At 30.1% G+C, this 13,894-nt stretch overlaps 1 protein-coding gene across 3 annotated transcripts in view; it reads left to right on the forward strand.

Annotated features, from left to right (window-relative positions):
* The first annotated feature begins 1,069 nt into the window (after positions 1 to 1,069).
* Positions 1,070 to 13,894, forward strand: part of Ten-m (teneurin transmembrane protein Ten-m) — an 800,533-nt gene continuing 787,708 nt past the window's right edge. For all 3 annotated transcript variants that reach the window (XM_085958957.1, XM_085958955.1, XM_085958956.1), the window contains exon 1: positions 1,070 to 1,954. The gene's annotated coding sequence lies outside the window, so the exon portion shown is untranslated. The remainder of the gene's footprint in view (positions 1,955 to 13,894) is intronic.

The raw sequence follows: 13,894 nt of genomic DNA on the forward strand, positions 1-13,894 counted from the left end.
GTTACTAAGTTTAGGTAGCTATTTATATATATGAGTACCAAATCATTCACCTCGATTTCCCGCGCTTCGAGTGACTGCCGCCCCCAAGCGACGCTCAATCTGCCTACCCCCACGGGACGTCACTGGTGGCGAAGGGTGGAGGTAGGCTGTTAAGATCGGTTTATAGGATATTCCATTTTTTATTATTTTTATTATTCCGCATATGAAAATTTCATACCACACAAAAACTCCGCATAGAAAACTCCTCACACTAAAATAGTGCACAGAAAATTCTACGCATAGAAAATTCATCACACCGAAAATTGAGCACATAAACATATCTTATGATGTAAAATTAAGTAGGTACCAATATAAAAAGTGAATTACTATGTTTGCTCCTAAGCAGGGTGGAGGCAATATTAAAATACATTTCACGAGGAATGGTTGTTAATCATTCACCCAATCCACTGAACCCTGCATTAAATGAAACACACTTTGAATACTTATGTATAGATAACATATAATATATCGTGCATTAAAGTTGCCAAAATTGTATATAACATAGTATTAGGTAGAATATATACATATTATATATTATTTTCTATATGTATATATTATCATATTAATTAGGTTGGTAGGTATAGGTATTATAATTTGATGATCTTAGAAAGAACATAATATTAGATATTATTTCGAAAATACGGTTAATAATGTAAATTTCAATTCAACGATAAATTTGAACACCTGAGAGGTTAACATTATTGTGTCATTTATTTCAGTTAAAAAAATTATCAAAACACATATATTTTTTTTTATTTTAATATAAGTCAGGCGTTAAAGGTCCACCGTTCGAGGAGCAATGATCCAAAAGGCCGTACTTCTTCCCGGACAAAACGCGGCGCTACAAAAACTGGGGAAAAAAACTCCAAATAAATTCCCAATAAGCCACGCATGATCCGTGATGAAAGTACCTACATCCAGCTTTTCATTCCCGCCGCCTGGCGCTAGTGGGCGGGCGGGTTCGCGAGAGCGAGAGGAAGTGACGCGCGAGGGACAGGGTTCCCCTGCAAGGGGAAGTGCGGCCAAAGTCAGTCGGAAAACAGAGCTCGCGCGGAGCAGACGTACGCTCGTCTCTTCCGAAAACGAATCGAATACGACCAACGTAGTCATGTGTCAGTACGATTCGATCGTCAATAAAAATCACAAGTGTTTTCAGACCTGATAATATCAAAGGAAACAGTGTCGCATGTGTTGTGTTGAAGATTCGATTGTGATTTCATTCATAACTGCCTCGTTTATCTCAGCTTTTATTTTACCGAGTGTATTTTTGCAGTATTACGACAGATTTCGACCCAAATTCGCGGGGTTTGCGCCCCTAGCGTTTTCATGTCGTCTTCTTACGAACTGTGGAAAAATGCAAACATTCGACAGGCGATGAGGCACTATTAAGCCTGCCTGCCACTTGGGCGCCGAGTGTTTTCTTACGTTTCCCAATTCGATATTTTCCGCTGGAAGTGTTTAATTTTGCGCTCGACGTAGTACACGCGTTACTACGTGGCCCGCTACGGCGTAGCAAACACCCTTAGGGTCACGTTAATGCAGGCTGGGTTAATGGAAAGTCTTGCTACGGCAACACTCATCAGCGATACTATTACTTATAAATAATAAAATAAATAACAATATTCATCGCCTAGATAACTCGACTATATGATAGCGCTCCTTTTGATGAAACATTATAAGCCAGAGGTTATCTAAGAACAAAGTTGTTAATTGTTGTTTGAAGATTTAATTTTAAAATAATTAGACGATAAACATATCAACTAATTTGTTAGTTTATCAGTTATGCTAAATAGTTCAAAGTGTTTATGTGTTCAATAGAAACGGTAATCATTTTTTAAGTGTAGCATCAAAGAATCAAGTGCTACTCCTTATCATAGAAGACGAAAGGAATTCATTGGATGCTCATATCGATGCGGTAGGTACTATTTTCCCTTAAAACGTTATTTTATAATATAATTAAATGGATTACTATATACTGTGGTTCTCGACGACATGAAGAAATATGATTCAATCTGAAAAAACTTTGTTTTTATCAATGATATCGGACACTTGTACTTTTTGACCAACAACTTGTTTCTTTACAATCTTTTATAAACTAATATATTATTACTTATAATATAAAAAAAATATTTTACTTAGAATTATTATAATATCACTAATATGTAATAAAATAACAACTGTTCTTTGAAATAATGCTAGTTTTGATACTATCGGACGTTTTTTTAGGTGTTTTGAATTACACGATTCTTACACCACGGCCAGCTGTTCAACACGCGTGAAGTATAAATCTATTTATAATCTTTTCTGCTAATTTTTTGATGTTTATTAGCATACATTTACATAATAAAACTAGAGTAATGGGTTGATGTGAAGTTTATTACTTAGTATGTTCACTTTAAAGTAAATACTATCCAGCTGTATTTCTTTTCTCATAGACTTTTTTTCACAGATATTTATTTTATTATGATCTTTCGAGCATTTTTTTAAAATTAAGAACTTATCAAAACACAATTTATCCATATTTTATGTTGTTAAAATATATCGCCAGAAGTTATGGGTTTTATCACATTATTTTAATGTGTATAAACATAAATTCAGTCTATATTTAAACAGATAATTTTGCAAAAACAACATAATTACTATCCAATTTAATTATATAAGTATTACGTATTATATTTTCTTTAGACCCCAAAGTATTTGGACATAATTATAATATTTACTGAGTACTTTTATAAAGTTTTTGCACCCTTTTAACTTGAATTTAAATCAACAGTAATTATGCAGTTTTAACGTTATTATATTTATTAAAATATAGATATTTTGATATTATATGTTTAATAAAGTGAATAAGTGCTATCATTTTTCTCTATATTATCACAATATTTGTGTTCATAAAATAATAATATTATTTAATAATTACCTGTATTACATTTTTTTAATGGCTTGAAATGGTAAACAATATTATAACATTATTATAAATACATATAATAGGTATATGAATCGGGTACTTTGGTGCCTAGCTGATAATAAATAATGTATAAAACCGAATGAAAAAGGCATATAAAATGTAACTAAAATAAATGGCTCAACATAAAATAAACATGTTTTTTTTCTATGAAAATAAAAACGGTTATGAATTTTTTTCGGAAGAAAAATAAAAGAATCTGAAATATCCGAATATACAATAGTATTATAATATTGATAGTAGGTATTCACATGTTAGTGTGGCTTATTTCAAACAGTTACACAATTTGCGAAATTTTCAGGAAACGTATTTTCCGCAACGAAAAATCTGCCTATCTTTTCTCTTGCGAAAATGAAAAGAGAGATAAAGTTTTACGCTCCGTAAGAAATGTGAATTTATAATTTTCATTCAGTATAACTTCTGAGTTGTTCTGTCTGCCAGCCAGAGAAATGGTGGATAGCTTAGCAGATGTGTATTATCTAAAAATACTAACAACATTATTGTGGGTGAGCTAGAATCAGCTGTGAGAATAAGCAAACAAATCAAAAGACTGTTTTGAAAGGAGCTTTTGCCTTCGAGTGTTTATTTTGTCCGATCGCTCGTTGCATCTTGTATGAATAATGCTCGCACTAGCTGGAGACGTCGTGTTTTAATATTAAGTACATAACAGAATGATTCATTTTTATAAAGCTCGTGAGTATGTAAAAATTCATAATCTCTTGGTCGAAAATGAATAAACATGCATGCAAATAGTCATACTATTAAAGAGGTGATGATAAAAATATCTAATATATTATTGACAAAACAACTGGGTTGATGTATTAATACATATTTTTTACTGCTCCACATATATTTTATTAGCGATGTGTTTAAAATTAAGATTAGGTAAGTATACTTACAGTTTCTTTTTTTTTTAAGAATGTACCTAGGTAGGTACCTAGGAGACAGGAGAGAAAAAATAATGTAAATTGTATCATCTATTTCTTGTACTTATGTAGTGCAATTTTAAATTCTGCTCCCTTCCCGTAAAAAATCTTGTCCATAGGTACCTACTTCGATAAAAAATGAAAATAATTTTATTTTATTTATAAGTAGGAACGGTACTGTTCGGTTATACGGAATACAGCGGAAAACGCATTTTGAAAATAGCCGATAAACTGGATTATTTGTCAGTTTGGGTTAGTTTAGGTTAGGTTTGGTTAGGTTAACCTAACAAATAATCCAGTTTATCGGCTATTTTCAAAATGCGTTTTCCGCTGTATTCCGTATAACCGAACAGTACCGTAGGAACTTACTAATAAACTAAACTATAATGGTTTTGAAACAAAATTTTGTTGTTTCTATGATATTTTTGTTGTCTGTGTCAACTGCTGTTTCAGGTTATAAACCCTTTTACAGAACGATCTAAATAATATGAACCGCTTAAACACTTGCACTACAAGAAGGCGATTATATTTTTGTCCATAAGTCTAAGAAAATATATCAGAATTTAAAAGAACTATTTATTATATTACCGAGAATATTGTATTCTCATTTCAACGTGTGTAAGAAAAATATTGTATGTTAGGTACCTCAAAAATGTATTAATATTATTTTTTCTTTAATGGGATTTACTGTTAATTCTTAGTGAAAAGACACTGTATTAATTTAATACAAAATGTAATAAGTGCATAGTTTAATAGTCATCGGGTTTGGTTTCTTTCATTATTTTAAGGTCCATTTACCTGGACGAAACCAGTGCTGATGTTTACTAAACCACGTTGAGTAAGTAATACAACTACATAATGTACTCTAATAGTCTAATACTTATATTATTAATGCATTAAGAGTCAACATATTTCTTTAAATATATAGGTACCTAATTGGTTTTATTATTTTTACTCAATAATTATAATAAAAAAAAAAATTAGAAGTCTCGCAGTACCCTAACACTGCTTGCGAAATCATAGAGTTCCGCGGAACCCCCATTGGGATCACTGGTATACTTTATACCTAGTAGTAGGATTATAAGATAGTTTGTGAGCTTAGGTAATTACAGTAGACAGTTATGTTCCATTTCCTCATAGTCATTACTATTTTTATTACATAATACTATTTTTATACACTTAAATAAACAAAGAAATAATATGTAGAGATATATTTATGTTTTTATTTATGAATAAATATACTACTTACTGTGGTGTATTATTTTTAGTAGCACAAGTTTTGTTAAAAGAATTTTGTGTGTTTTGATATTCAATTTGAGACTAGTTTTATCTCAAAAATGCATTTCGAATACCTACTCAAGTAGATAACGCTTAACACTCTCCCGAAATGGTTAATGAGTAACATTTTAAATTATTCTACTGTCAAATTAATTGCCTGCAGTGGATGCATGTTTGTAAATATGCATACGATTATTTTTTTAACACATTTACCCGCGGGCTGACGTGATCAAATGAAAACATGTGTTCCATGTGAAGTGGTCAGTGAAATATTGTGAAATGTGAATGCCCGCTGCACCAAATGGATGCACTTTGCGACTCTCTGTTGCATTTGGCATTGCAACATAATTGATAGCCTAAACGTTTATTATACCGAAACTACCGTTCAATGCTAGAGAAAATAAAATATTTTTTATCAAGTATTCATTTAAAACATGTCAAAAGATCAGGTTTAATTTGTTTTGCTCTCATATTAATTAAGTTTACAGATTTTTAAACTAAAAATACTTTTATATGTTTTATTGTTATATAATTTGTCTTAAATTCTTTATTTATTCTTGTCTTATTTGATATCTAAATAGGCTTACAATCTGGGTGTTTAAAAAACTGTTAAGTATTGCTCATAGGTATAAACATAAACTAAGTAATAGTTGGGTATCTATAGATATTATATATCACTATCTAAAATTTAATTCTCAATAATATAAATAATAGTACATATAGCAACCAAAACAGTGATGGGTAAAAAATATTGGAAAATTTAATATTAATATACCTACTACTGTTATAAAATGAATTTCTACAAAATTAATGCTGTCTTATTTCATATCTAAGTACTTCAATAATCGTTATTTATAAGTTATTCATATATTATATAATAATATATAAACCTTTATATCTATTACAAAAGATAATTATTTATTATATGAATCAGAACCAGAAATCAATATGAATTAATCATATTACATTGCTAATAAATTAATATAACTAAGTATATCTACACCTTCTTAGTTTCACATTATTAAAACCACAAATGTGGTATTTTTGGATCTAATATCACAATTCAGTGCCATCAATATTATATATTATGGAAACCGCGAATGTGGTGATAAAAATTACACTATCAATAAAATAGTATAATACCAAACAAACTATATACCCCTATAGCGGAAATCACCACAACTCGTGACATTAAGTATATATATATCTATTCAATTGATTATGCAGTGTCCATATAAAATATAAATGTTGCAAGTCCTTATAAGGATAATAAATAATGGCAAAATGTAGGTAGGTAATGAGACAGTATCCACATACCTAATATATTGTACCAGTGATGTGCGGTCCATAATTAAATACTTTCGAGGCGGAGTATATCCAGGAATATTCCATACATCACTGTATTATAAATAATAATAATATTATGTGGTTATTGTGTATTTTTTGTTTTCACCTGAATATACTATAATTAATGGTTCTATATTATCATATTTCACGGCTGGTTGTTATTGTTCATATAGTATATTATTATATCACATGTATATTACCTACAATAATATCCTTAGAATATCACGGAGATACCACTCCGTAATACCGCATACCTTTGCCATAATTCAGTAAGTAATAAAAATCATAAGCAGATAATATATGGTAAATATGGGGTATGTATATATTATAGTCCAACATGATCCATGTAAGTAAAAGTTACCACATGCCGATGAAGTATACTTACCCGGAATTGAAATTCAAATATTGCAATTTAATATATTAGAACGAAATATTCAGTATCAACATAGGTACCTACTTACAAAAGATAGTAAGTTAATTATCTATTCTCTATTAAAATAAAATTGTAATAATAAACATATTTAAAAGAACGCTAACTCAATTAATTAAGAAACATATTTAATAGATAGAGAAACAATATGAAAATATTTCGTACAAATTTAATACTGTCAATAACTAACAATATTTTCTCGGCATTAAGTCATGCTATTTCTACAGAAGCTTTTCAATAAAATTGAACAGTTCTGTTGTTGCATGATAAATACATTGTCAGTTTAAGGTTCTCGGTAAAAGATTGTATCAGTTTAAACTAAATATATCAACTGAGACACTGCCAAGTAGTAGCTTTAAGTTTAGCTACTTGCTGACAAAAAACTAAAAGCTTATTTTTATAAGCTTCCCATGATGCGTTCGTCGTGTTTGTAGTTAATAAGTAACTCAAGAAACTGTCTCAATACTTTTGAATAATTATTACGTCCGTTGATACTTTAATGTATAATTCAACACCAACTAGAATAATTAATATTGACATGATTTGGCGGTACTGTAATTTTTTTATCTGTTTCCCAGTAAAGTAAATAAAATATGCATATAATATTTTGACAGCATTAAATTAGTCTAAACAAATAATGCTGTAGGTACCTACGTACCTAAGATTAAAATGGTGTTAAATGTATATAGTATTAATCCAAAACTCGCTGCATCAATGAATTGGTTAGGTTCTATAAAACTATATATATAGCAGCGAAACAACTAGGAAGCGAGATCAGTCAAATAAGCTAAGGGAAGCCTTCATCCAGTAGAAGAGCAACAGTAATTATCAAGACAGTGACGTAAGAAATATAATATAATATAATATAAGAATAGCATGTTGTAGGTTAGAAGGTATTAGACGGCTAGTCAAAATGATATATTAAATACCTACTTACCTATTTATTATTAATTTGAAAGTCTGTGCATATTATTTTATATTTTTATTTTAATTAATTATAAATATAACACATTTTACAACTTACACTAAATAGATAATGTTAACTAAAAGAAAATTCCGATCCTTATTGGTGCATGAATAGTCGTTGTTTTTTCAACAGATTTTTTACAAGGAATACTAGTTGCGAGCAATTCACCCAACATTAAACACAATATAATATGTGTATAATGTTTATATTCTGCTATAAATCATATGTAGTTTCATATCAATGTTGCCCATATAGATATCATTTAAATATGTATATAAATGTTTTAAAGATTTATGATCATTCCCACATTTTCCATATAATACTATAATATATGCGATTATAATAATTATACACATTTAAGTAGTTGAATATTTTGTTACCTACCATTAATATATTTGTATATGAGTATGGGTGTACTTGAACATTCAAAGAAGATAATATCATATTAAAATATTTCCAATGAAAAATAAAATGGTTTATGTTATGTGTTATAGTGACTTTTTAATTATCTTTTATAATAAAATGAACTCTCGAGATAACCCAATAAACTTTTTTTACTAAGCTTCTTTTATTCAGAATAAGATTAAAGCATGATTTAATATATCATTTGGTTATATTTAAATACGTATTTTTGTTGCGTGGGTTTGTATTTTCCTTTTGACCGGCGAGCAAAGCGACCGGATACAACGAGAAATGTAAAATAATACCTAACCCACAATACTGGTGAAATAAGTATTACATTGGTGGTCAATCTAAATTTAGAGACGTCAGTACACGGCATGCATTATTTGTATGCTTCGGACGGCTTTTGATGTGTATTAAAAGCGCTTTGCATACAAAAGGAAAGTGGAAACTATGTTTTCTATTTAGATAATAAATATTATTACCACCAAAAAAATGCGAAAGGGTTTCCTACAAACCTAATGCATGCATTTTGCAGGTATAAGAAGCATTCATGGCCGATTTTCTTTGACGCAAATAACGAAATTAATTCGTCTGAAGATTTTAAAAGGGGCCTCGAAACAGCTCCAACCGGTCATACAGATAAAAAAGTAAGTATAGCAAAATCCTAAAAAGATGGTACCTACCATGCATTATATGTATGGATTAAAAGCGCATTTCATTCTGAATAAGAGTGGAAAACATGTTTTGTTATTATCTACAACCATAATTCATGCATGTAGGTAAAAGAAGCTTTTAAGTTAAATTTGAAGTACTTAAATTGTTTAATAAAACCCTTCAATTAAAGTAAACTTGGATAGGTATTTATAGAACACAGACCTAAAATTTTATAAGTTTTCTTCATCCAATTCTTAGATTCCGCTAAAATATACAGAATTTTAAAAAACCCCAAGAACATACCTATTAGAAAAGTCGTAAAATAAAAGTTTCATAGAGTGGGTTTCGAACTCATATCGTTTTATGACTTGGTGAGTGGTCTTATCTTTCAAGGTACCTATCCGCCAATAAACCATGCGAATTAATTCTATAAGCTACGTTATCCGATGTATTTTAAAATTCCGCTGATAGAGGGCAACTAACGTTGTAATTTGAAGGTACTTAAGTATTTTGTAGACGGCATTTGGTTTCAACTAAATTCATCAATGACGTACCTACTTGCACTCGTGAATAAATATTATTTTCTTTATTTATTTAATACTAAAGCATAGATTAAAAAATAAACTGTTCGATTGTATAATTCCTAAATCTTGAGTATATTCAGTACATACTGAATATAAAATAATAATTTAGTTATATTATAATGTAGTTTTCTCCTATTGAGCTTCTAATAGGTACCCATATTCATTTTTATTTTTAACAATTAAGTACCAAGTTTATGATTGAGATTGTTATTTTTATTGTATGATAGTTGTTACTTACACTTCAATGCAAAATAGGTTTAGGTACGTATGAGGAAGTATAGATTTTTATTTAACAATTTAATTTCTTTAATTTGTTTGATGTATGTAAATAATTATGCCTACTTATTTATTTATTTATTTATTTTAAAATTATCTTCAAAACTGTAAACAGATTTTGTTATGGAATGTATTAGTCATGTTCACAAAAAACTTCTTGTATTTTCAATTTAAATCAAGGATAGAGGATATCTAATTAGGATGTTCGAAGAATAAATTGCTGTAATAAAAAATCATAAAACGCTCAATTAGGAAAGTTAATTATCCATATCCGAGATAAAAACCATATGTCAACCGCCGTTTATTACATTCCAACGTAATAGAGCGATCGATTTTTCACTGCACATACACATCTGCAAATAATGCTAGATTCTGACCTATATAGCGAAGGATTTGACAAAGGGTACGTCGGGGCAATGCGCCAAAATGAAACCGGCCGTCGTCGCCGTCGCCTGTCCGAGCGTCGTGGGACATAAATCATTGCGGACACGCTCCAAGCGACAGCCACAACATCCATTCATGATGGATACAATAATAAGGGAACGGCCGCCGATGGACTACCCGGCTACCGAACTTGCCTGCATACTCTATCTTTGACTACCGGAGTTTGTATTGATTTAACCGTGAAATTTTCTGCCATCTCTAATCCGATTATAATACAGATTTTTGCATACCAAATCACCGGTTATGTTATATAAACCATAGTGCAAGATGCAACACTAAACTAACATCGAAAAAATATGTGTAAATTGTCACTACTTAATATTATTATCACCGAACAATATTAAATTTACAAACATGACTGCTAAAACTGCTATTACAGTCAAAGTATCTGATTTGTTCTGTATACATTTTCAAAATAAGAGAAACTGAATATAGCCGAGATCTAATACAAATTCTGTATAACATGAAGACTATGTCCTAAAATATTAAATTAATATTTCAAAATATTTAAATGCATAAATACGCAATGGATTATTTTCTCATTTACATTATTAATTTAACCCTATGCCTCAGTTAACGTCCATTCAGTTACAAATGGGCAGCAATTGCCATTACATAAGTGAATACAATAATTTTTGCATTAGTCAAATCGTTAAAATCGTCGCGTTTACGTTAAAATATACAATGAAGTCGATTTGAACGGCGGAGGCCAATTTGAATAAGCACAATGAAAATTTACATACACCCCGCCGTAATAATTACATGTGGCGCGTGGCAGCCAACCTGTGATTCTAGTACAATACTCAATCAAATTGAGACATTATTTTTTTATTATTGTTGATAGTTACTATTGATTTGACAGGTAATATAAATGCTCACAAGCTCTCATGCTAGTGCATTCGTGCATCTAACTAGTACATATATAAAAAAAAAGTCACCTCTAACTATAATTATCTAAAGCTTGAAGTGTTCACCAATGTATATTACCAGTGCATATTCTGTATGTCAAAGAGATTTAAAAAATATCAATAGCATTGATGGTAATAGAAAAAACACAACGGGAAAGTGCCATAAAATACATCAATGAATATGAAAACGAATAAAAGTACATTATAAATGTCGCCATATATTATATAAAATATCATAATTCCCGCTCAAACTATAAATTAACCAAATGTTATGAAATTGCAATGGAAAAACTGGTACCTATTCGTTAATATTGTTGTATTCGTATAGTTACTGGGGTATATACTTATATGCTTTACTAATATGGTTAAAAATTGTAAATGAGAAAAAGAGGAAAACTGATAAAGAAGTAACTTAAAAATACATTCATAAAACTTATTTTACTTATTTACTCTGTCAAAAATGGAAGACTAAAGTATTCGTTCTTCATTGATTTTGAATTGTTCTTTGTGATCAACTTATGTGGTCTTCAATTAATGGAATGTAATTAATATTTTGTTGAGCATAATAAATAAAATATATTTTACTCAATCCACGAAAATTAAACTAAGGTGAGTCGGTTTCCGGTTTCAAGTAAATAAATTGAAAATAATATAATATGTAGGTAAATGCGAATAAATCTCTCTTATTTTTAAAATGTTAATTGAGTTGCATAAAATATTTTGATATAGGTACTTAGTTAATTTGATGATTGACAAAAAATCATTATTATTTTGTAGTAATTACTATGTAACATATAATTGACAAAATCACTTAACCAAATCAAAACAAATACGGCCAACGGTATTGTTTATGGTTTATAGCTGAATTTGGATGTGTATTTGAAACAGTAATAAAAGCTGATGGATTCACTGACCAGCGGTCACGTTTCGCTCTCCTAAATGAAAAGTCTCGCACGCCATACTAACAAGTTCGATTTTCGCCTTCCGAACGGTCACTGGAAACTTCCCCTAATACATGTAAATCACTCGCGTTGCGTGCGTCCGCACCGAATTAAATGAATTCTCGCATTTTTACCGTACCGAAAAAAAATGAATTAAAGCAAACTCGACTTAGTGGCGATTGACCTAGAAAATACGATGCGATTCGTTCGTAGAATGGCAGCGCATATATTTCACCGCACGTTACAAAAGAATATTTAATGCTTTTTACCACGCTGACACATTCAACCCCTGTTTCCCCTTTCAAAATTTAGGATTTGGATTAGCTTCTTATTGTTATATTTTAATATCCAGTGAATAATGGTAGGTAGGTATATACGTAATCGTAGGATAATTTTCCCATGCTAGTCAGTGGCGGTTTTCCGTAAAGCAGATGTATTAATTAATGAAAGTAACGTTCGGTTTTGATATCACCTACAAAATTGGTCATCCAGGAATAAATCCCGCTAAAAATGAAACCAAATACTAGCGGCACTCAATTTTCGCACGTAATTGGCTGAAAATGTTTTCGAATCGTGATTTTTAGAAAGTAAAGGGTTGTCAAAAAATCATCAAAAAGTGTACTTTAAAATATATATTTATCAATTAGTATACTTAGTAAAGTTGACGAGGCGTATTAGCAATCAGGTGTTTTCTTTATAAACTTCTGAAGACATAGTTGAACACCCTTTTACGTATTTAAGAAGGTGACGGTGAGCGGAGCATAGTAGCGCACAGTTTTTGCATTATCAACAAAAATCTAAATTTTAGTAAGCAGAACGTTCGAAAGTCGAGAGCCGCCTGTACTATTAATGTCTCCAGGTTTCTACAAACGAATAGTATAATTTAATAAACAAATTGATACTATGAGTATGTTACACCTTGCAGGTGTGACAATGTCTGCTTTCTTAATTGATTTTTTTTTATTTTTTGATTACGCTTTAATTTTTAACATTGATTATGGGTAGGTACATAAATTATCTACTTCGATATATTATAAAGACACATTATAATAAATTCTTTAACGTGAAGCCTTTTAAGTTAGTATTACGTGTTAGTATTAAGTTAGTGTTTCCACCTAATAGGAGTTTCATATAAATTTGTATCAGCTTTTCATCCTAAAAATAAACTTTCTTTGAAAATATCGAGCTGTGACAAAATTAAGCCAGTGTACGTAAAAATACTTTATTAAACTCGAGGCTTTTTTGCAGGCTTTGGTGTATTATGTGCTCCCGTAGTTAAAACTAACATTCGATTTGATTTTTATCAATTTGATTTATCCATATTTTGCGAACTAACAAAGTAATTTACTCTGCCACAAATTTATCAAAGTCATTCATATTGTGGTGTAACATAACCGATTAGAAGCTAGGTTTTTGCTTTTTACTCGCACGATTTTATAATAATTCCATTCAAAAATGTACCTATGAATAAAAAATATCTCATTGAAGTATTTTAAATAAAGGGCAACATTTCGAAGGCCTACTTGTGTTGTATATTGTACAGTAATTTTAGGGAAACTTGATTGATTTAATTACCAAATAAAAAATGGTAAATATTACATAACTAGAGTCGATCGAGTTTTTATTTGAGTATATAAACATAACGATTTGTAGGTACTTATCTTTCATAAGTAAGTTGAAACTTTTCTACCTTTGGTATCAAAGATATTCTAATTTCATACTGAATGGTA

Source organism: Rhyacophila brunnea, unplaced genomic scaffold (genome assembly GCF_057557595.1).
Source record: "Rhyacophila brunnea isolate RB1 unplaced genomic scaffold, BYU_Rbru_1.0 scaffold_8, whole genome shotgun sequence".
NCBI classification, from domain to species: Eukaryota; Metazoa; Arthropoda; class Insecta; order Trichoptera; family Rhyacophilidae; genus Rhyacophila; species Rhyacophila brunnea.